The following is a 23,255-nucleotide window of genomic DNA, read 5'->3' on the forward strand; positions in this document are numbered from 1 at the left end:
TGATGTTGGCTCCCTTACTTGCTCGTACTCACAAGACTAAGCTGAATGTTATTCACTGAAATTTAAGAAAGGTTTGGATGCGAGACTGCTGGTAGGTTCACTTGCAACACTGCGTGTTGCAAGGAGAAATCTTGACAGACGTGAGAAAGTGCTCAATGGGATGCTGCAGACATGACTGAAAAGAGAAAGCTAACAATAGTGGGGGGGAAAAATACTACACTATTTGAGAAAGAACCTCTATGTTAAGGAAATGTCAGCCTAATCATCTTTTATGTGTTTTAAGAAGTATTTCATAGAAACTTCAAGAACCCAAACACTTTTGTAAAAGAAACATATACTGCTATATATTAATGAAGATGATAAACATATTCTCTTCCTTCAGTCCCTTTGTACTCAGTATGTTCTTTATATGCATACTCTGTATTTTCATTTCTTTCCTCACCAGCAACAGACAGGCAAGGTGGACAGGTTTAATACTGCCAAAAGAAAATCTGGCATACACATGTTCAGCGCAGCAGGGGGAAAATCAGCTTTCTCTAACATCCCAGAAACATCACCTGTCACTTTGAAAGAAAGGGGTGTCTCAGGGTGATACTGCACTGGAGTCATTCCCATGCTTTGATAATCAAAGGACTCCTCCTAGTGTTATATTCCATCTGCCAGAGAAGAGATCACACAGATAGACCTTCCAGCCAGATGGAGTCACCAGAAATTCTATTCATCTATCAGAAAGCTCAGACACAACTGAGATGCTTTCATTCATATTTTCCTGCTCTCTCTCCTGCAAATACTCAAAGATAAGTTGCTCAGACAAACTCAGAGTTGGACTTCAAATGTCACAGACAAATCTTATGCAGCTCATTTTTTCTTTAATTTTTTCCCCAGCATGAAATAATTATTTTTATTAACTCACTGGGGATCGCGCCTTCCTTTTAGTATCTAGGCGAAAGTACAACATGACAGACAGACCCTGGACAATATAAGGCTGGTGGAACTGCTCTCTTAATTGCCTCATTAAACATCCAGAAATCTATTTCAGCAGTTGCAAATTTTGTGCAGTATTGACAGCTGTCTTCTGGATGTCAGTGTCCCAATCTGACCCTTCTATAAAATGGGACGGCCATGGTGATACAGGCTCCTGTAATTTGTGAGGTGCCTTTGATTTACATATATAGAAATACATATATGTATATAGAACTAATTCTAATGGAAGGATTATACATATATAGACATACATGTGCAGTCCTAACATCAAGGGTTCCCCAAACAATGCCCAACTCGAAAGTGGGGCTCTCATTTCCAAACTGACTCTTCCGAGATGCCAAGGCAGGCAGCAGTTCACTGCTCACCCAGCTCTTTCTCCTTGGATAACTGACTCTGCTGGGAGCCTTGCAAAATTTGCAGCATCATATTAAATCTTCTAAGCCTACGTATTTGCCAACATGTTGAGAAAAGGACTTGGAAGATGGTAACAGCATTTCCTGATGATAAGTAACAGAGGTGAGGCTGGCAGCAGCACTGCTTACTAAAGCTGTCTGGCACTTCTCTCTTTCAGAGCCATTTTCAACTGTTTAAAAAATGCAGCCTCGTGCTAAATTTTCATTAAAACAATGCTTGTGTTTGCGAAAATAAAGCCAAAGAAAAATGTCTTTCCTTGCCCAAGTTAAAAGGTCTTGGCATCCTTTTCCTTTGAGAAGCTCCAGTATCTCTGCTCTTTGAAGTAGGGACTTGACATGAACCAAGAAAAAGCTTTTTGTCAGAGAGATGCTTTTTATTGCACTCAGAAATGGAAGAGGCGTAATACTGTGAAAACAGGAACAGTAAAGAAACAGAAAAGTAAGGAAAAGGGGAAAATCGGGACTAAGAGATGTGAGGGGAAGATAATGGATGAGAAATACCAAGGAAATTTGGCTGCAGAGGCAGGGAGAAAAGCAGGGCAAAGGAGGGCAAGAAAGTATGGAGGAAGGAGGGTGAGAGAGTCAGTCAGTCCAGGCAAAAGCTAAGCAGAAAAAAAAAAATGTGTGAAAAGGGAGATTGGGAACCATTTGGATGAGAACAGGGTGAACTGAGATTCATCCAGCTGGTACAAGGGGAATCTGGCTGTGCCTTAGCAGAGGCAGGAGGACACAGGGCAAAGGAGGCAGCAACCTCCTTTGAGACCTGAGAGGCTGGTGGCAACAAAGAGTCTAGAGAAAGCCAGGAGAGTAATGTAAGTCCATTTGGGGAAAAAGAGAAAACATACAGATTGATAAAATAGGAAGAGTGGCTGCAGAGGGAAGTACACTCGGGAGAGTTGTAAGAGTGAGATGAGGCAAGAATAAGGCTGAGGAAAAGATGAGCGACACAGGAGTGGAAAGAAACACGTGTCTAGTCAAAATGAGGTCAAAAAAGATCATCTTTTGTCAGAAATATCAAGAAGAGCCTGTACCACTAAAGCATATTCACCTTCACAGCCAAGTCCATGAAGGAGTGCAGGTATGCAGCCATAGGACATTTTGGGGACAGCTGGTCTAGAGCATTTCTTCTGCTTTACCTCATCTCTCAGCATTGCTGGCACCAATAGCAGAAAACAGTAGAATAATAAGTGATATGAATGATATGATATTGTAGTACAGTTCTTCACAACTATGAAATGCTAATGCTTTGTTCCTGTTAATGACGCTATACTAATTGACATTAGCTGTGGATTTTGTTCAAACTGTCTTTTTTTTAGACATGCCAGAGGCTTGAGGGTCTGCCATAGAGCATCCTTCCTGCCCAGGGAAAACCAGGCAGGCCTCATCTCTAGGTGCTGTCCCTACACAAACCACACTGCACTGGGGTGAGAGAGAAAAGAAAAGGGCGGGGACACATTTCCCAGTCTCATCCTGATGGGTCACAGGTCTGGCATCCCCAGCTCTGAGTGCTCCTGGGTCCACTGGTGTAAGTGTGCCCTTAATTATTGCCATGGTAACTGGTAAGTACACAACCACCCGCCCTCACGCTGTATTCTTTCTGTGCATTTTAATTCATGGAACTGGCACACAGAGCCCAGGAAAAATGACTGTGAGGTTTATTTATTTACTGAAGAAGCGAAAGCAGTGGTGCTGCTGATGGCTGCTGCTAGAGTTATAGATGCATCAGTGTAAAATACTGCACTGAAAACCCTTCCCATGACCCAGCACTGAAGCAGTTTTTAAAGCAACTCAGCAATACACTTAGATGTCAACAGCAGCCTCTTCAGCTACTGGAAAAAATAGGGGGGGAGGGGGGGGGGAAGAGATCTCACCACTGTCTGATGCAGTAGTTTCAATAAAGTCTAATTTCATATAATAAAGCTTAATTTCATGTAATTGGCTAGAGCAAATTCAAGGAGAGATCCTGGAGGGTGGGGGGAAAGACAGGAAAGGCCAGAGAACAAGCAGCAGCCTTCCAGTCTGCCAAAAACATAAAAGCTGATTTCCTTGTGTTCCACCTCCTCCCTTCACTACCCATTAATGAGGTTTCTCTGGCCAAATCAAAGCTTCAGGCACCATCTTTCAGTCCTCACCCTGGCTAGAGAAGTCCAACTGTTACAGACACTGAAACTCATCATACAAATAAGTGCCTGGCAAGAGTTTACTCTATGCACCTTGGAAAAAGCACAGGAGAACGTTGAACCTCACTGCTTACTCAGAGCACAGACCAGCCTGAAACAGATACTTTTAATAGCAGCATCTCATTTTTCTGTTTTCAGAATAAATCAAACTGAATAAGCTCACAAAGGCTTTCTCCCAGGACTCCCCCTGTATCCTGCAGAGTGTTCTCCAACAGCGTGTGATCTGGTTCACGCCTCTGGAGTCGAACAACCAAGTGGTGTTATGGTCTCATATCCAAAGGCCTTCCTGCAGCAGCACCACAGCAAACTCATGCCACTCATTGCCTTGGGGCTGCATCACTTACTTCTGAAACAGAGAATCCCATTTCAAAAGCTTTGGCGAATTTAAGAGTGTTTTATATCAACTAGGGATTAGATGATTTCCTGCAGACTCAGGAATATTGTTGCTGCGGCTTCTACCACTTCTTTTTTCCTTCATCTAACAACTGACTCGCTACCCTCAACTGCTCCTTTGCCTACACAGTCCCAATGTGATGGAAATAAGGATGAAAGACTAAAGCTCTCTGTGTCCCTCTGAGTAAACCTCCCATACCCAATGTATTTCAGAAGAAAATATATACTGGAAAGAACTCCCTCCAACAGGGGGGAGTTTTGGGGTTGCAAATTGTTCCTCTAAAAGTAAGATACAGCAAGGTGTAACTAACAAAATGGCTAGTGGCACAATAGCCAACGTGCTCCCTTGCTCATTATTCAAGACCCAACTGCGAGGCACCAAGGGTACATGGTATATTTAAGGATATTATCCAAACACCCTTCTCTTTACCTTCCTCTTAATGGCATAAGTTGTCTGTGGAATACAAGCACAGCAGACTATCATCGCATGCTACGATCTCAGCAGAGTTGCCTTTAATCAAGCAGCACAGCTCGAAAAGGCATCTCACTAAGAAAGTACCCTGCACCTCAGCCACAGAGAGCTTGCTCCAGGAAATCTGCAGATGAAGCTGAAAAATGTAGCAATTTAAGAGGAGCAAAATTGGACAGGAAGAACACTCACCTTTTATCTGAAAATGATTCACGAGACACCCCTACAAAATGTCAGACAACAGCAAAGCAGTTCATCCACTATTGATAACCCAGCATTCCCAAGCCATCAATAGCCATTTGAGTACTCTTAAAGTAGATTTAGCTTCATCTTCATTATTTTCTGTATTGAAAGACCAGGGACATATTCATGGATGTTTACGAAATGGCAAGCGAGCAAAGTATTGTATGTTTTATTACACTACCAAAGAAAAATCTCGTTCAGACACAGCTAGTGTATAATTTCTGTCTCTCTAAAAGCTGGAAGGCAATCATTAGCATGCTGGATCTGGCAAGTTCATATTATCTATCTGGTAATTACAGAAAGATGAAGAAGCCTTCAAAATATACCCTCAAATTTCTGCATTTACTACACACCTGATCAAAATACTACCGCCATTACCTAAATTAGCACATCTTTCCCATAAACCATTACTCAGAACACATTAACATTAATATAAAATGCATCAAATAATTATGATGGGCCGTACCCACTACATTTTATCTACCCTTCTGACTTCAGAAATAAAAGCTGTACAATGACAACCTGAATGAAGGAAAATACTTTGTTGACAGTGATGACAAGCTAGGTTTCACGGTAATTTGCTAGCCATTACTAGCCCAAATGAACACTACAATACAGCTCCAGTTTTTCAAAAATGTATACCATCAGTCAATGCTATTCACACCGCAGCAGTGTCAACATGCTAGAAACACACCAAAAGATAATCCCGGCCTCCAGAGATTGCTGTATAAAAGGATAGAAAGATGAGAGACAAGGGAGATGTTAGGACATACATATGTATACATATACAACATAATTGGGATGACTGGCCTGTGTCTCATTATCTCATTTATTCATGCTTCAGGTAAAGCACAGACATCGAGGTTAGAGGAAGACCACAGAAGCCGGGGTAAGATGGCTATCCAAGGAGCTGGAAGAACAGAAAGAAAGCAAACTGAACAAGGATAGAGAGACCACGAATGAAGAGGTTCAGACAAAAACAGTACTTAGGGGTTAAAAAACAAAACAAAACAAACAAAAAACAAAGCACAAAACCAACACTCAAAGCTGTACAAATGCAGAGCTAAACCAGTGGGATCAGGGTCATATTATTTAGTTTCTGGATTACCCAGACTCAGAGTTTGGCTACACCAGGGCAGCACAACAGAAACACAGGGCCATCTCCAGCCCAGCGAGTGCAGCAGCTTCGCAGAGAGCCAGCTGCATTATTATGGGGAGAGTGACACACGGACCAGGATCCTCCCTAGTGCCAGGCCCAGCCCAGACACGTTCCCTGGCCGACAGCAGGCCGCAGGAGCACCTTGACTTGCTGGGACAGATCAAGTAAAGCTGGAGTTGGACCGAACCTGCGCCAAACTACCAGGGGGTTGTCACACTGGGTTCCCCTGAAAACCCTCGTCTCTCTTCCGGTCAGCCTCTTCCCTCGTTACCTGAACAGCGGAGAACCCAAGTCCTGCAGTTTCCCACAGCAAAGACTCAATGAGAGTTTGTGCCCAAGGTTAGAGAGAAGCTTCTAACCAAAACCAGGAAAAACCAATGGAGTCAATCGCAGGTGAAGAGCACTTCTGAGCTGTTGATCAAGGCAGTCCCCAGGCTTGCTGTCAGAACAAGATTCGTCCACTGCCTAGTTACGTGTACCACAGCTTTCCTCATCACAGCTCCTGCTCAGGACTTCTACCACCAGCTTCATCTTTGATGAGTGTTACACCTAAAACCTATGGCTTCCAAGGCAGTCTGAAAAAGAATTCAGCTCAGGCTCACCACATTGTTGAATGGTGCCTTTTCTCCTAGGGATTAAATGCAGCTTACAGTGCACTCCTTCTACTGAAGGGCACCATGTTGCTGCCTGGACAACAGGGACCCTTATCTCCCTGGCTTACACACCATTTTAATTGCACGGGAGCCGGCTGCCTGGTCAGGGCTAGTGGAGATAAGGTGAGGAGCATCCCTGAAGCCATTTGGGCAGGAGCCGGAGGCAGCCTCAGTGGGGACCCCTTCCCGACCCTCACCCAGTGCTTTATTTAAGTGAAGCCTTAGGATAAGACAAGGATACAAAGACTACAGCAAAAGCACCTAAGTGCATGCATCCTGCTCAGTGCTAATTCTTGAAACTACAGCTACAAACAAATAGATTCAATTACCGAGGTAGATGCTAACCCAGTTCAAGAGGATTGGTACATATGGTATAACAAGATGCTGGAGCCTCAGCCTGATCACATTTACATGAAGAAATCATTTTATGCAAATCTCCTATCCTGCATGGCCTTCACTTGTGGATAAGAGAAACAGTGGTGTGCAGAGATTCACGATGCATGTCGGATGGGCAATATAAGGTAAATCATACCATTCAGTTATACAAGACATATAACTTGGGGAGAAAGTGTGTAGCTTCAAAGTCATACATTATTTATAAATAATACAGCCATCTCATGAATATCCAAAAGGCTAACCACCCATTTTTTCCATTATTTTTCTCCAGTTTCACAAATCAGGGGAGAAGCTAAAGATGAGCATTTACCAAGAGCTAGTTTTTGGAAAGGATGGACTTGCACAGTGATGTTAGTTATAGGCTGCACGAGCTGACCACAGCAGGATGGCTGTGCCCACCTGTGTGAGAGAAAAGGATAAGGCAAAGAAAGCCAGCTGGAGTGTGCCAAGGAGAGAAACTACTCCCCAGGGAGCTCTCAGCCTCCCAGGACCATCACCGCTCTTCAAAATCACTTCTTCCTTTTTGTCTTTTTTTTTTTTTTTTTTGGAATGTGAAATCCAAAAAGGGCAGCGCAGATTCACAAATCCCAGCTGCAGCATCTTGGCACGTGGCATGCTTTCTGTCAGCAACGCCGCCTCTTCGGAGCACGGGCTATGCTCTGTGCAGCACAGGGAAACATCTCCATGCCCAGCTTGCCAGTTTCTCCCAGCACTTCTGTTTCTATATGTCAGCAAGATGACACCTTCTCATCCTTGTCACTCAGCATAGCACCTTCCCAAATTCCCCTGTGATGAACAATTAAACTATCTTTTCATTCTTCTCATGTCCTCTCTGCGGCACGGTGATCCTGCATGCCCACCAGTGCTCTTACAGCTACCCACCTCCTGATATCTATGCAGTTTATCATTTACTTTTATGTTGCAGACTCTCTGCTCTTCAAAGTCCTTTTTAGATCTTGGTGTTCAGCTTGTATTTGACTCAACTCAGCCTGGCTGCTTTCTGTTGGATTCGTTAGGGGCAGATACCCATATGCTCAAGAATAGCTTTGTAGTCTGAACTCCTAACATTTGTGCTTTCAGCTGACCACTGTTTCTGCTTGCTTATATTCAGATGTAGATGCCTTATGTGACTTTTACAACATGTTCAAGCAGCCTCCCATGCTGACTCTGAGGGTCTGAGGAAATGAATTTTCTCCCTCCTGACTTTAATCCTATTTTTAACTGGTCTCCTGTTATTTGTGTGTGGGAAAGGTACCTCAGTGTCTAAAAAGCCCTAAAAGTTAAAAGATAGATATGCACACACTGTAACTTGGACCATTTCTGAAACTCTTTGAAGTCTTGGTGTGCATTTTCATTGTGTAGCGAATGGGAAATTTTCCTAAAGGATACATGAGCATAATTTGAGTTCACTGCTCATACCACACATGCAGGAATGAAGCAAATCAAACATACAACAGAAAAAAAAATCTGATAAAATTTCTTATTAGCTTCAGATATTAGCTCTTATCAATTCAGAGTATACTTCTTATCAATTTGCTGCAATAGAAAGAGGGAAACATCAGAATACTTCTCAGTGTTAGGAATGTACCATTTCTACATGAATGAAACTAAAAGTAAATATACCTCATACAATAAAGAGCAAATGTAGCACCAAGTGTCATTTTATACATGCAACCACCTCTCTGCACCGAGGAGTTTGTATGCATAATCCCTTTAAAACCATAATAGGGTATCAACATACAAATTACCATGTTTTTAAAATCCACATATTCTTCAGTTATCAAGGACATCTCCTCAACAGCTATTGTTGAAGTACATTTGGCCTGACAACTTTTGCAGCCTTTTCTTTTAACAACGTGATTTGTTTTTTAACCATTCTAAACATGTGAAAATGACTTAAAATGCTGTATGAATTCCAATCCTGCCAAGTGTTTTTTCTTCCCACACCACAGGCTACAGGTACCAAAACCAAAAAATGAAATCTGTTTTCTGCAGGAAGAAATATCTGTTCCTCCTTTGGTTAAACTTGTTCCTACCAAAGTTTGCATCCACTTCTCAGTTCAAATCTTGAAAAAAAAAATAAAAATTCACCCATTATGCATCTCACAAAGGTCTTAGCCACAGTATCACATATGCAGTCATTTCTCTTTGGAAGTTTCTGATATTGCAGGTACATACAGAATTTAAATGGCTCTCGTGCATGCCTGTAACTTGGGGGGGACTTAGTAAAGGCTTAGATTTCATCCTTTTCTAAAATGGCAGCTCTCCTTCTCCTTCAGGAAAATCAAACAACTTACGTTAAGACTGCTCCTTTTCCACCTCAAACAACTTCATCCCTGACCTGGAAAGTCTCCCAGTCACCAAGGATCATGCTTGAGCAATACTATTTACACTGAGAAGGCAGCACCAATATATCTGTGAAGTCTCTTTGCCAACTTTGAAAATCCCAAATAAGAAACAAATTAATATGAAAAATGTTTCAGTCTTTATTCTTCAAATAGAGAGTCAGGGGATAAAAACAAATTGGACATCAATAGTCAAAGGGTAACTCCACTGCCATTGCCCGATGGACAACGACAAAAGCTGTGCCTGCAATTAATACAAAATTAGCTTGCAAAACAAAATGAGAAAGCTAAGGTCACTGATAACGTCTCTGTTTCTTCCACTTTCATAAAAAGCTGCACATTTTGCGTGTTGTTTGCAAGCTGCTGTTAGCTCTGTCAGAAGGAAGAAACAAACTCAGTGGCACACCTTTGTGTTTCACAACAAAAACGCTCTTTGTAGGTCTGTGTTGATAAAAGTCTCCTGCCTTGCATCTTGGCTATGATACTGTTTATGGGCTATCAGCACGACAGCCAAGCTCACCACCTAGTTTGTTATTCCATGGAGACAAACGTGGCACAATGCTGGCTACAAATGATGCACAAACACAGCTAGTAAAAAATGGGCTTTTGAGAAAAAGCAATACTTAGAAAAAGCCATACAAGGGACTTGCACAATAAACATTTACAGACTCAAGTCACTGCTAAGAATGAGGTTTCTGCTTATTTTTCACATACATGGTCACAACAGGGATGAAAAACCTGCTCTTTTGTATACATCCTGCAGGAACAGAAGAAAATGACAACCTGCTTCCCTGCTGAACAACCAACCCAATGCACACACATGAGATTTTTCTGTTTTGAAAACCAAGGGAGAAAAAACAGGAATGAACTGAGAAGCAGATAAGAGGTAGAAACGATATATTAGTATCCTTTTCTGGGTGAGAGTGGAGAATCATTTCAAAGTTTTTAAGGAACAAACTAGGGAACCGTTATTTAAGAGCAGGCGCTCTAAAAAAAGTCTGTCTGCACAGAAGATGGCCCAGAGGTGGTCCTACCACTCATCCAGCACAGCTGCTTGTGAAAGGAGTTGGTACGGCCACACAATCACGGGATGCCTGAGGTTGGAAGGAACCTCTGGAGATCATCTGCTCCCAGCCCTCTGTTCAAGCAGGGACACCTGGAGTGAGTGGGTTGCCTTGGACCATGCCCATGCAGCTTCTGATGATCTGCAGGGAGATATATACAAATTCTTCACAACCCCCCCTGGGCAGCCTGTGCTCAGTCACCCGTACAGTACAGAACTGCCTCCTGATGTTCAGAGGGAACCTCCTGTGTTCCAGTTTGTGCCCATTGCCTCCTGTCCTGTCACTGGGATCCACTGAAAAGAGCTTGGCTCTGACCTCTACGCACCCCCCCTTCAGGTATTTATAGACATCGATGAGATTTCCCTGGGCCTCCTCTTCTCCAGGCTGAACAGTCCCAGCTCTCTCTGCTTCTCCTCATATCTGAGGTGCTCCATCCCTTTATCATCTTCGTGGCCCTTCGCTGGGCTCTCTCCAGTATGCCCGTGTGTTTCCTGTACTGGGGAGCTGGACCCCGCACTCCAGGTGTGGCCTCACCAGAGCTGAGCATAGAGAGGGGAAGGATCTCCTCGCTCAACCTGCTGGCAATGCTTTGCCTAATGCAGCCAGGATACCAATTCATTGCCTCAAGTGCACACTGCTGACTTGCACTCAACATGCTGCCCACCAGGACCACCAGGTCCTTTTCTGCAGAGCTGCTTCCCAGCTGTGTGGCCCCCAACACATCTGGGCGCCTGCAGTTGTTCCTCCCCAAGTACAAGACTTGGCACTTCCCCTTGTTCCCAGTCATTCCCATGTTTAAATTTTGGATGTGGGACAGCTCGTGGCTACTGTCTGTAATGCAGCTGAAGCTGACATCCCCTGGACACAGCACTGACCAGCCAGGGCCAGCCACAGGCACAAGTGGCTCACCAGAAGCCAGGCACCTCTGTCAGAATATAAACTACCTCTAGTCCTAAATCCCATGTTAGCTACATCCACCTCCAAGAACTGCCTGCAGCATCAGCATCCCCTAATTGAGTTTGGTACACACCAAATTGCCAGGCTACGCTTTTGGAAGTTAACCCCTTACTGTATCAAACCCCCAGCACTGCCAGAGCTGAGGGACAAAAATCCATTAGAGAGGATGACGTAGAAGGGTAAGGAAAAAGCAAGTTTGCAGCATGTGCCTTCAGCACCCTTCTGCTTTTAGACTGAAACACCAGCTGCAGGGAGAGGAAGCAGTACTGCACTTCTCCCCGCCACAGAAACCTCACTCTTTAAAGAACAGTTGACTTAAAATAAATGAATTTTTTGCAAGAGCTTGCTCCTACCTGCATAAAATCATCCTGATACAGACACACACCACAGGTGCTGCAGTACTAATAAAACCAGGTGACTAGGTGTTTAAAAGGTATTAATCTCTCAGTTCTGGTCATTTACCCACAACTATCTTCACACTTATTTTTTTCTGAATTCAATCTTTCTGAGTGTCAGTTACTGATGAACTGCAGGGTGTATGATTTTTATTAAATGATGAAAACTAACATTTCAGAGTTACACCTCAGAAAACTGATTATTATCTATTGACAGATAGCTTAAACACAGAAATTAGTTGTTGTTGTTGTTGATGTTTTTTAATTAATTCTATTAGTCTAGACTCCAGTGAAAGGAAGTCTTTCCTGTTTAAGCTGTTACTGTTTCTTAATCGTCAGTGTAATTAAGTATACAAGCTCAAAATTAATATAGAAAAGACTACTGCTCTGCGGAGCAGAGGATGCATCTTTCTGCATGGAACACAGCAGCTGCGAAGCCTTGGAAGTTCTTGTTCCTATGGAATCACAGCACTGCAAAATATAATTTCTGCCCTGTTCAGAAAACCAAATGAAAACAAGTTTTCAGAAAATGTTAGTATATGTATATCCCGAATAAAATATTCTTGGTTGCTGATTAAAACTGACAACTCCTGGTAATTTTACCACTGTCCAATGTCAGTAATTCCCACAGCTGGTGGAATCAAAGTGACAAAAATCAACCAAGCGTTTCCAGGTTCCTGGACAGCCAAGCATGAGATCCACGTCTGCAGGGCTGTGGTTCCCCAGGGTGACTCTACCCAGCTCCTCGGGCCACCTCACTCCTGCATCGAGCCACATCCTGCACTGCTGGATGGCTCCAGCACTTCCCGGCCCTGTGCTCCATGTATGGCAATGAAACCCTAAGTCACCTCCCCAGGACCTGCCCTACCCTGCCAGCATCTCTGACACTGCTGGAAACCAGGTGGCCAGGCAGGTGAGGCCTCCCTCCTTTGTTGGTTGCCCAGATAAGAGTTTGGGGGTCCCATCACACGTTTCACAGCCTGGGCCTCTCCTGTCAGCCCACCCCAGCTGTCTCTGGAGGCTGCTGACTGAACCTGCTGATGTTAACGTGCCTGTCAAGAACAAACTGCACCACGTTACGTGCACACGCTGTGCCTGAACGCTGAAGATATGGTAAACACATAAATGCTCAGCTATTGGCTGCCTGCTTTGCTGAGTAAATAATTTAGCTAATTTCCTTATAACTATCTCTTTTTTTTTTTTTTTTTGGGGGGGGGGGTGGGTTGGGGAGGGGATGGGAATCAATCCTTTGCTTCTAGGCTAGTTTGCTTTCTCCAGCACTTCTCTGTTTGTAAACAAAACTGCTCAGGAAGATGCTAACAGAGTCACCTGGAAACCAACATCCATCAGTTCATACTGGTTACAGCCTGCACCATAATTTACTCACGTAACCAGATACAGACATCACTTTTTTCCACACAACTTATTTGACTGTTAACACTAATCAACTTCTGGAGTGTGTGCTGCTCAGAAACAAGATGGACTTGTTAAATAAAATTAGAGGAGTCACAAGTGAGGAAGGGCTGCAGGGTTCCCTCACACATTAAAATACACAGCTGATGCTGAAATGTAAATCAAGAGTATGAAGTGATATCTTAAGAACGGAAAGAAAAATTAATTCTTGCTTTCACTTCAGCCAATAAAATTGACTGGAGCCACAATTTAAAAGATTTGACAGATTGCCAACCAAGACACCCTGGAAAAATGAACTGCTGTACCATACCTCTACATAATTAGCACAAAAATGTTTTCCAATACATTGGCAAATTTCATGTCATTAATTGACAGAATATTTTTTTCCAAATCGTCTACACTGGCAACACTAAGAGGTGCTTATATAAACGCATCACATTTGACTACCAAGGACATAGCTAAAAGAAGAGAGAAAACAAGAAGGAATGAAAATCACATCAAAAAGTCAAACTGCATGAATAGATAACACTTTAAGTACAGACTCATTATAGGAGGACTATAGGCAACCATTTACCTAAGGTCCATATGCATAATGTCACATGCCACTACTCCCTTGTGTGATGAATTAATCCCCGCAGAAAAGCTCTGTGACAAGTCACATCACAAGAGTCATGAAATGGAGGTCACTGTACCAGCCAACAAATGACACATTAAAAAAAGGAAAGAAAAAAAAAAGCAGAAAATGTTCTTTTTACTTTCCACTTAACTATCAACATGAGGGATTTATTTTACTAATCCGTGGCTGGCAGTGTCAGGGCTACTTGGAGCTGCAGAGGCAGAGAGAAATATCCAATTTTCAACCCCCCTCTAGCTACATCAAGGTAAGAAAGAAGAGCACTTCTGTCACTTCTGAGCTGATTACGACAACACAGCCTACATTAGGCCAATACTATACAGGCTTCCTCCTGTAACTAGGACAGCCAATTAAGATGGCCAAGATAGTACTAAACATACCTTTCTGTGGCATGCTTGTTTGTAGTTTATTTTGCCTGTCCCATTACAAAGTTACATCCCTACGTGAGCAGCATGACAGGGAGGGCCTGCCCAAATCTGGGCATATTCAGACTGTTTAAGCATTAGGTCGCTGTTCTGGGGAAGTGTTCTTTCTTACAGAAACATGATAAGAATAAGGCAACAGTTTGACAGTACCTCAAAGTGTGAGGCAGAATACACAGATCCAGTTTGGCCTTTATCTATTTTCCTCTTCTTTTTCCTTAGGCAAGCAGATCTATAAAGCCTCTCATCTAATGCATTAGATTAATAAATGATAAAGCTACAAACAGCAATGCCCCAACCTTCCATGATGTGGGCTCAATTATTTTGCATTTAACAAGAATAAAGGAAAATGAAATTAATTTAATCTCTGTAATTGCCAAAATGAATTACACAATCTTGCCTATTATAACAGATAAAAACAATACATCTACATTTACCAAATCACTGTAAGAAACGTAATTTTTACTCTGAACAGTTTTGGTTTTTTTTTGTGTGTGTGATGTATTAATTACCATCCTTGGAAATGTATCTGCCAAATGCTGCAGCAGAAGTCATGGGGACTTTTGTCCAGAACTAGGCTCTGGATCAGAGCTACTTTTAAACTAAGCTCAATGACAGCATTTCAAAGGAAAGAAAAATTATGTTTAGGAATGTGCTTGATGAATATTCCTGATTAAAGCACTGTGGAACTACGGGTTTTCTTATGGCATGCTCTAATAGTCCGAACACTGGTCCACACACACTACTATAAGGAAAAGTAGCAATTATTTATTAAGAAGAAACTTTTACAGGCTGTGTAATTTGCTAGGATGCCACCCTCAAAACTGAGCAAGTTCCTCCCACCTCTCCCTTATTCTCCGGTCTCTTAAAACAATGTCGCTGGGTGACAGGGAGCAGCAGCATGGTGCAGGCACCAGTGCTCCTACACAGCCCTCATTCCTAAATCTGTGCCACTCTCCATGTCTCTTCCCAAATCCTGGATGTCTGACCTCCTCAAACCAGGGTCCTTAATTCACATTAATTCTCCCCACCATGGTACAATCCACAGGACTTCAGATCACCTTTCTCTGCATACCCTTTCTGCTTTGTGAGTTACTGCAGGTGAGTAACAAGGATGCTCAGCGTCATCCCGGGTAAGGTTTCTGCACAGCCCTGCCCCGTGTCCTTTCATACATGTCTTGAAATAGCCTGCCTGAAGCAACCTAGGACTTGCTTTGCCAATTTTGGCGGCCGTACCCTGGTGGTGGCTCACAGCCATGTGACAACAAGCATACCCAGGTCTTTCTCTCCTTCAGTCACTTCCAAATGATGAGCCTCTAATCCCTTTGGCTTCAGCTGTAAAATTCCCATTGACTGATAATGGATTTTCCACTGATGTAGAATCAGGCACGTTGACTACACCACTACGAATTAACAGAAGAGAGCTCTGTTAATCCTTTATAAGCAAGCTTAATCTTTTGGTTTACAGAAGAAGGAGTGAAAGCCTCCTTTTCTCCAGTATCAGGCAGAACGTGACTATTCCAGATTCTTTTTTCTTGTTTTATTTGATTGAAACCAGTATTGTTTTTGGAAGACACAAATTCAGATAACACCACAGATGCACACTTCTGCCAGGCAAAAATGGAAGTGTTTGAGCTATGACTCCTGTCTGAAGCTGAAAGCTGGAATCAGCACTCTGGGAGTTGTGTTTACTCCACAGAACGTGCTGTCATACTGAAACAGCAGACTGACAAAGCCTTTACAGTGTTCACTTTTCAATTAAACAAGACTAATATCTGAAACCTCACATTAAAATAGCTGTAAGATTTGTTAGGGTTCTCTTAATTATGTGATTTGAACATTTCCTGTACATTAGCACTAGTTAGGGCTATTAAACTGCAAGCAAATATTAGCACCATTAAAGACTGCTACAGACCTTGGCTAATAACTCTGAAGCAATCAAGTCATCAGAAAGATGAACTTATCTTACATTAAGACACTTTTTCCATTAAAACGAGATTTTGTTAGATCAAATCAAATACACTTTATTAGATCTGTGGGTAGCAGAAAGGCTTTCATTTTTCACAAGAAAGGAAATTCATCATTATGCTTCAACGTCTGGTAAACAGGAGTTCAATCATGCAAACCCTTACTCCACTGAGAAACCACTGCTCACAAAGCAAAGACTTGCTCCACTGCAGTCAACAGTCTGAGCAAGGATACTTAACAGCAGTAAAATCTTGAAAGATCAAGCCCAAATATCACAGTTATAATTGGTACTGCACATCAAATAGCCCTTAATTTGATGTCCTATCCTGCAGGGCACTAGATGCAAACATTTCATTGATTTGGTAATTCATCATAAGCACTGCTCCTATGATAGGATGAAAAGAAGTCTTAAATACAACAGCTAAGTGGTTCTTCTAAAACACTGAAATGCCACATTTCTCCACAGGACAATAAAATGTTTATCTGTTGTCATGCATTTCATTTCCCCTGTTTAGGTGGGTGACCTTTTGAAAGGAGCACTGGAGGCTGACGTACACCTTCATTAAAGCAGTGCCTCTTTCTTCCCCTGCGTCTACAAGAACAATGAGCGCAGGAGGGACGAGGTGAGCAATCCAAGGAGTAATGAAGAGATTTTGTTTCAGAGGGTTATCAATTATTTATGAGTAAATCCCCAGATGAACACATCCAAAGCTGAACAGTTTTTAATACGTTTCACTTCTGTACACATGACACAACGCAACCAGACACGGGCTAAATTGGATGTCTGACTATTCGTGGTGTCAAATGGTGAGCTGAATCTGGACATCAGTAAATCACTGATATGTTTTTAAAGTACAAGAATCTGCTAGATTTAAAGCTATTTCACAACATTCCTCCAACTCAAAGAAATCATTCTTTATATTGCCTCCTACTCATCAACATCTCAGCAAAGAAAAAGGTCATCCTGAACAATTTCTGTAATTATGCTAACATAGTTGTCTAAACAGTCTAATTTTCAAGATCTTATAAACGTATCACCCAGCTTTGAATGGAATTTTATTCCAGAGTTGAATGAAATGGAGCTGAATTTTTCCTGGTCAGAAAGAAAACACCAAGCTATGGTCTTTTTCTCCCAAACAGGGTTTATCATTTTCAAAACAAAGCATTTTCCTTTACATATTTTAAATTGCACTTTTTAAATTTTTGAAGATCCAAAGATTCATTTTGTGATACGGAATATACAAACATTGTGTGGTGGTCTTCCTCATGAAGCAAGGACAATGGAACCAAATGTTTATATTTGCCTAGCATGCTTTCCACAGTAAGCTGATAATCTATTTTAAAATGATGTGATTGAAAACAGTCATCCTGGAAGTCTAGAAATGAAAATCAAACCTTCTGTCACACCTTCAGATTGTTCTTGATCTGTTCTTTCAAAACCCCTTTCCCGCAAGTTCCAACCAACATGGTACTGCCAATGTCACCAACACTGCCACTGTCATACCTCAGTGGGTGTCACCATGGGTGTCAAGGTGGCCCTGAGGCCACCTTTAGTGAGCTATTGAGAGCAGCTCAGAGGAGAAGGACCTGGGGGTGTTGGTTGACAAGAAACTCAGCATGAGCTGGCAATGTGCACTTGCAGCCCAGAAAGCCAACTGCATCCTGGGCTGCATTAAAAGGAGCGTGGCCAGCAGAGTGAGGGAGGGGATTCTGCCCTTCTGCTCCACTCTCATGAGACCCCACCTCAAGTGCTGCGCTCAGCTCTGGGGACCCCAGCACAAGGAGGACATGGACCTATTACAGCAAATCCAGAGGAGGGCCATGAGGATGATCAGAGGGCTGGAGCACCTCTCCTGTGAAGACAGGCTGAGGGAGTTGGGGTTGTTCAGCCTCGAGAAGAGAAGGCTCTGGGGAGACTTTACAGTGGCCTTCCAGTACCTACAGGGGGCCTACAGGAAAGCTGGGGAGGGACTCTGTGTCAGGGAGTGCAGTGATAGGACAAGGGGGAGTGGCTTTAAACTAAAAGAGGGGGGACTTAGATATAAGGAAGAAATTCTTCACTCAGAGGGTGGTGAGGCACTGGCACAGGTTGCCTGGAGAAGCTGTGGATGCCCCATCCCTGGAATTGTCCAGGGCCAGGCTGGATGGGGCTTTGGGCAACCTGGTCTAGTGAGAGGTGTCCCTGCCCATGGCAGGGGGTTGGAATCAAAAGATCTTAAAGGTCCCTTCCAACCCATATGATACTGTGATTCAGCTACTTCATGAAGCGAGGCTTCAGGCACAGCCAGGACATGCCCTGCAGAACGAGCCTCCCCAGCACGTTAGCGTAACTCCAAGCCACCGCTTGCCACCTGCAGCTGCCTTGCAGGAGGCCGCGCAGACGCCATGTTGAGGGGACGGATGACAGTTGTTCCCTGAGGGGACATTGCCCTGTGGTGCAGCTGGGCGGCTGCTGAGGGGGAGACATGTAGGAACTCTGCTGGTTCCTCCAGCTAGCGAAGGGTCACCTGCAAACTGCCTTCCAAAGGGATGAGTCTGGGGACAGGCTCATCAAAAAACACATTTTAGAATAAGCATTTTCTGCCTTTTTCATAGAACTGCAGGAGAAGAGCTGGGTCTCCCACATGCTCTCTGCCCCCTCCCATTTAGGCCAGCACTCCCCTCAGCACCTCCACGACTCCAGGAATAAATTCTACTCCTGTCTTACCCTGGCTAGACTAAACTGCTCCAGTATCACAAAGAAAGCCACTTAGAAATCCATTTTAGATTTGTTTGCAGTACTTTAAGGGGTTTGTTATGTATTTGGATGAAAGGAGCACATTAAGTACATCTATATTTACCTCATTACAGTGTGGCTCTTTAAGTTAGATGAAAAGATTTACCCTGGCCAAGCTAGTTTGTTTATCGACATCAGCTAAGATATGTTTTCAAAGGCTCACCCTCATCATGTTTACATGAAAGCAGACAGATTTTTTAAAGAGTACCACATTCTGAGAACTGGAAAATGACAAAAACAAACAAACAAACAAACAAAAAACCACAACCTTTTGCGAGAACTACAAAATCAATGATCAGCACAGGAACAATTCCTACCATTTCCAATTACTTATAACAGAGGAAAAAACAAAAACAAACAAACAAAAAAAACCTTTCCCATCTGAACTATTCATTCTTACCCTGCAGACTTATCAACAGCCACAAACTGTAAGTGGATGATCAATCACCATGCACCTAGCTTAGATAATGGTGACTTGCATGCTTCTTTCCCTGGAACACCGAAAGTTAGAAGTTAACCACATCTGAAGCACAAGACTTTAAGCAAATGTAGTCTCCCAAGTATCTAAATTTTAAATCTGTATTTAAACAAGGACAATTAAAGGTTTTTCACAGGTTGCACTGAAGAAGAGCTCTTGGTTACTGCCAGCAAAGCATTTGGAAACACAGCACAACCAATACACTACCCACTGACCAAGCCCAGCTGTACAAGTCCTGGTTATCTCCAACAGGACCCGAAACATGACTTTGTACTCACATGGCTTTAATATTGAAATTTTATCCTTGAGCTATGTAAATATTTAAATGGCATTTATGGACAGTATCTTTCCTCATGAGTTGATACTTTCCCACGGAAGACTTCCAGAGCAATTAACAATGCTGATCTTTATCCTCCACACTGACTGTTCATTCATCCTTTCTAAAACGAATACTGCTTACATACGACCCAAGAGGGCTGTAACAAGGCAGTATTTATCTGCCCTAATAATCTACCATCACTGTTTTAATTAAACCTTGGTTATACCACACACATGAAGTGAGGAAACGCCTCCTGTCATTCATTTTCACCTGACAACCTGGCTGCTTAGTGCCCTTTTGCAGAAACTCCCCCCCCACCTTCTCCCATGCACCCAGCATCCCCAAACTGCGGCGCTGAATCAGGCTCCTTCCCATAGAGGGGTATGTTGCTTGTCAGATTTGACTGATGCTGCTGGCTCCGGTGCCACAGTTTGCCCAAGTAACTGTGGAGACAGTGTTGTAAAATAAAATGCTTTCCCACTGAAGACAAGCAGGGTGAAACTACAGAGGGGTTTTCTGCTTCTGCCCTCGAATAAGTTGCTGAACAGCTGTGGGTTCCTGCTGACCCTGGTCCATGAGCAGTTTGCACAACACAGCGCTGCCTGCCCGGCACACAGGGCTTCCTCACCCAGGGACCAGGCAAGCAGTACGTGGCACGTGCCCTGAGAGACCTGCAGCGAAGCCCTGGAACACACCAATTCAGAGCATGAGAGATACGAGGGTGGAGATGGGGGAACAGCAACTAAGTGGGTCTCAACTCCCTTCAGTAAATTTGCACCTGAACCTTCAGACTTAAGCCTTCAGGCTTAAGCTTCCTGCCGCATGCAGCAGGTTTCTACAGGGCCTGCACAAGTCCTCACGAATATGCAGTGGATTCAAAGTCTAGAGTTTACTACCAGCAGTACTACAGAAATGAGTGTGTGCTGCTTGCCCTTTCCATGTTTTAGTCAGCATAAGCCATATCTGATGATACGAACGCTTACAAACGTGCGTTTTGCCTGAGGAAGAAGCCGTCCCAAACCTCCTCCCTCACCAGAACAGACGTTTGTGGCATTGTTATACACAATATACAGGCTGCAATGGATAGCACCAAGACAGCTCCTGTATCCTTGGATTGCAAACACCCCAATTTGCAAGGGGGTTATCCCAGCAGAGCCGCAGCTGGGCAGAGGGGTCCTGGGGCTGAGCTACCGGCACCGCAGCAAACTGCTCCCACCTGGATCACAACACCTGCTGGGTTCAAAACACCCGGAAGCAGTGGCATTGCTGCAGCATCATGCTGTTTTGAATGATTTATTGTTTCAATTAAACGTTAAACAACGTCTTCCAGTCTACTTGGTCCATTACTCTTATTCTTGCATCGTATTTTGCAGTTACAAATGATACAGCGCTGGAACTACTGTGAAAAAGCCCCTGCGTTTTCCACCTCTGTCCCCACTGGAAGGATAAGGACTATATGTGTCCTGTTCCAGCCACTGAACTCTCCAGCACTTCACCATCAGCATCAATGAGCTGATAAACGGATTTAACTCCTTTGTCTGTCAATGAAGTCAGCACTGCCCCAGGAAAGTGTTCGTTAACTAAATGCCACTGCACAGCCAGCAAGGAAAACTCAATGCATTTCTTGTGAATTCCTCAGCATAGTGCTTCTTAAAATATAAATTACTTCTAGATTATCAAGCATTTCTTATTTAGGATTGAAGTCCAGTTGCTGCTTTCTGATCAATATAACTTTAATAATAGGATAGGTTTAGAGAGTAAGTTATCTAGTAGCAGTAGTCATTTGCATACAATACATGATCTAAAGGCAGATTCAAGTGCCTGGCAATGAGGTTTTTGAGGAGTGCTGTGCCTTAAAATGCAATAGATTACCTCCTTTGTTCCTCATTAAGTGACATTTCATAAAAGGAACTTAATAAGAGATAGATGAGCTCGTCGAGTGTCACATCCCACAACCTTTACTCATATAAGCAACGTGCTGCCTTCAGATCAGCTTCTCATTCAAAAGTTGCAGATCCTCATTGCTGACCTGAATATTGATTTTATGTTAATAAAATTCTGTGTTGAAATACCGGTTAAAGATAGAACTGCTCTTGTACTTCAGGCCTGCAAGATGCCACGCATATTGTACTCGCTTTTTTTTTTTTTTTTTTTTTTTGACAAGAGCAAAAACCTCTCACCCCTTACATGAGATGCGCTACAGGCTGCAGAATTTGGCCCTTGTTAAATAAGCTCACAGCTGAATAAATCACTTTTCCAGTAAGGGGAGGCACTTTTGCTATAACGAAGCTGTACCCCTCACACACAGGAATGTTTATCAGGATAACATTTTTAAAGATGTAAAATCTGAAACCCTGCAGTTTCTGCTTCTGTATCATCTAAAGGAAACAAACACAATAACAAAGTACTTCCATTTACGTACTAGGTATCTTAAGCAGAGCTTGTTTTTGCAAATTCTCTTAATAGACGTGACTTCAATCATAATTTACCTGCAACACAGACTTTCAACAGGATGAAGTAAGACTTGCTTCTGGTTTCACACAGCACGCTTATTTTTTGAAGTTTCATTTAATAAAATGAGAACTCTGGATAAAAGTTAATCGAGCCTGTCTGGCAGGAAGGGGAAAAATCTCTTCTGCCAGAATTTTCTCTCTGCTCTCTCTCACTGTCACTTTCCCTGCGTTTGTTGCTTAATGGCTCCGTATTATTTCAAAGCCCGCTCCTTTTACAAACGCAATCAACTCAAGCATTCAGCACCACAGATGATATATGACTCTGCTTAAACCCAAATCTCGGCGGGGCAGATTAGAAAGAAAGGTTAAAGAGCTCTATCACTCAGAGCGTTATAGTTCAGGCACCTACGAATCACTGCGGCGCTCTCTTCAGCTAATTGGGGCCATTAGCGCATGGCACACCGGGGCAGCCCAACTTTCGGCAGCGAGCTCCTTTTGCCCCTAGCACCTCCAAAAGCGGCCCCAGCTTTACCCCGGTCGCCTCCTCCTGTGTTTCCAGAGTTCCCAAGCGGAGGAGCAGAGCCGGAGGGCTCTGTCAGCCGACCCAAAACCCAGCCGAACGAAGCCCGCAAGCGCCGCGCATCCCGGCGGCCGGGCACCCGCACAACGCCGTGCCCGCAGCCGCGGGGCCGCATCCTGCGGGAACTCGCCCCCAAATGGCCGCCGAGCCCGGACAGGGGAGGGGGGCGGCCTCCCCGAGCCCCCCGCGCCTCCCCGAGCCCCCCGCAGCCCCGACTCACCGGGAGGCGCCGGCCCCGCGGATGCCGCCTGCAGCCCGCGGAGCGCTGCCCGCAGGGGCCGGGCAGCGGCGACGGAGGAGGAGCAGCAGCAAGTTGCGGCGCGGTGCTCTCCCCTCCCTCCTCCTCCTCCTCCTCCTCCTCCTCCTCCGCCCGCCGGGAGGGTCGGGGGGGGCCGGAGCGCGGCCCGCGGAGAGTGCGCATGTCCCCGCGGTGGGCAGCCTGGAAGGGAAGGAGAGGAGGAATTTTATTCTTCTTATTATTTATGATTATAATTTTTTTATTTTTTATTATGACGATGATTATTTTGCTTTTCCGCTCCGCGAGCGTGGCTGGTAAGGACA

The 23,255-nt window shown here is 43.8% G+C and overlaps 1 protein-coding gene across 3 annotated transcripts in view; it reads right to left on the reverse strand.

The window, feature by feature from the left end:
• Nucleotides 1–23,039, reverse strand: part of PAG1 (phosphoprotein membrane anchor with glycosphingolipid microdomains 1) — a 110,063-nt gene extending 87,024 nt beyond the window's left edge. Inside the window, exons 1-2 of one of the 3 annotated variants that reach the window (XM_040546146.1) lie at nt 22,915–22,995; nt 19,265–19,355 (exon numbers count right to left, since the gene is read on the reverse strand). The gene's annotated coding sequence lies outside the window, so the exon portion shown is untranslated. Of the gene's footprint in view, nt 1–19,264; nt 19,356–22,914 lie in introns of all 3 variants that reach the window. The other 2 variants (XM_040546145.1, XM_040546144.1) reach the window with 2 other exon arrangements.
• Between the last annotated feature and the right edge of the window lie 216 nt (nt 23,040–23,255).

The sequence above is a fragment of the Cygnus olor genome, chromosome 2 (genome assembly GCF_009769625.2).
Source record: "Cygnus olor isolate bCygOlo1 chromosome 2, bCygOlo1.pri.v2, whole genome shotgun sequence".
Classification (NCBI taxonomy): domain Eukaryota; kingdom Metazoa; phylum Chordata; class Aves; order Anseriformes; family Anatidae; genus Cygnus; species Cygnus olor.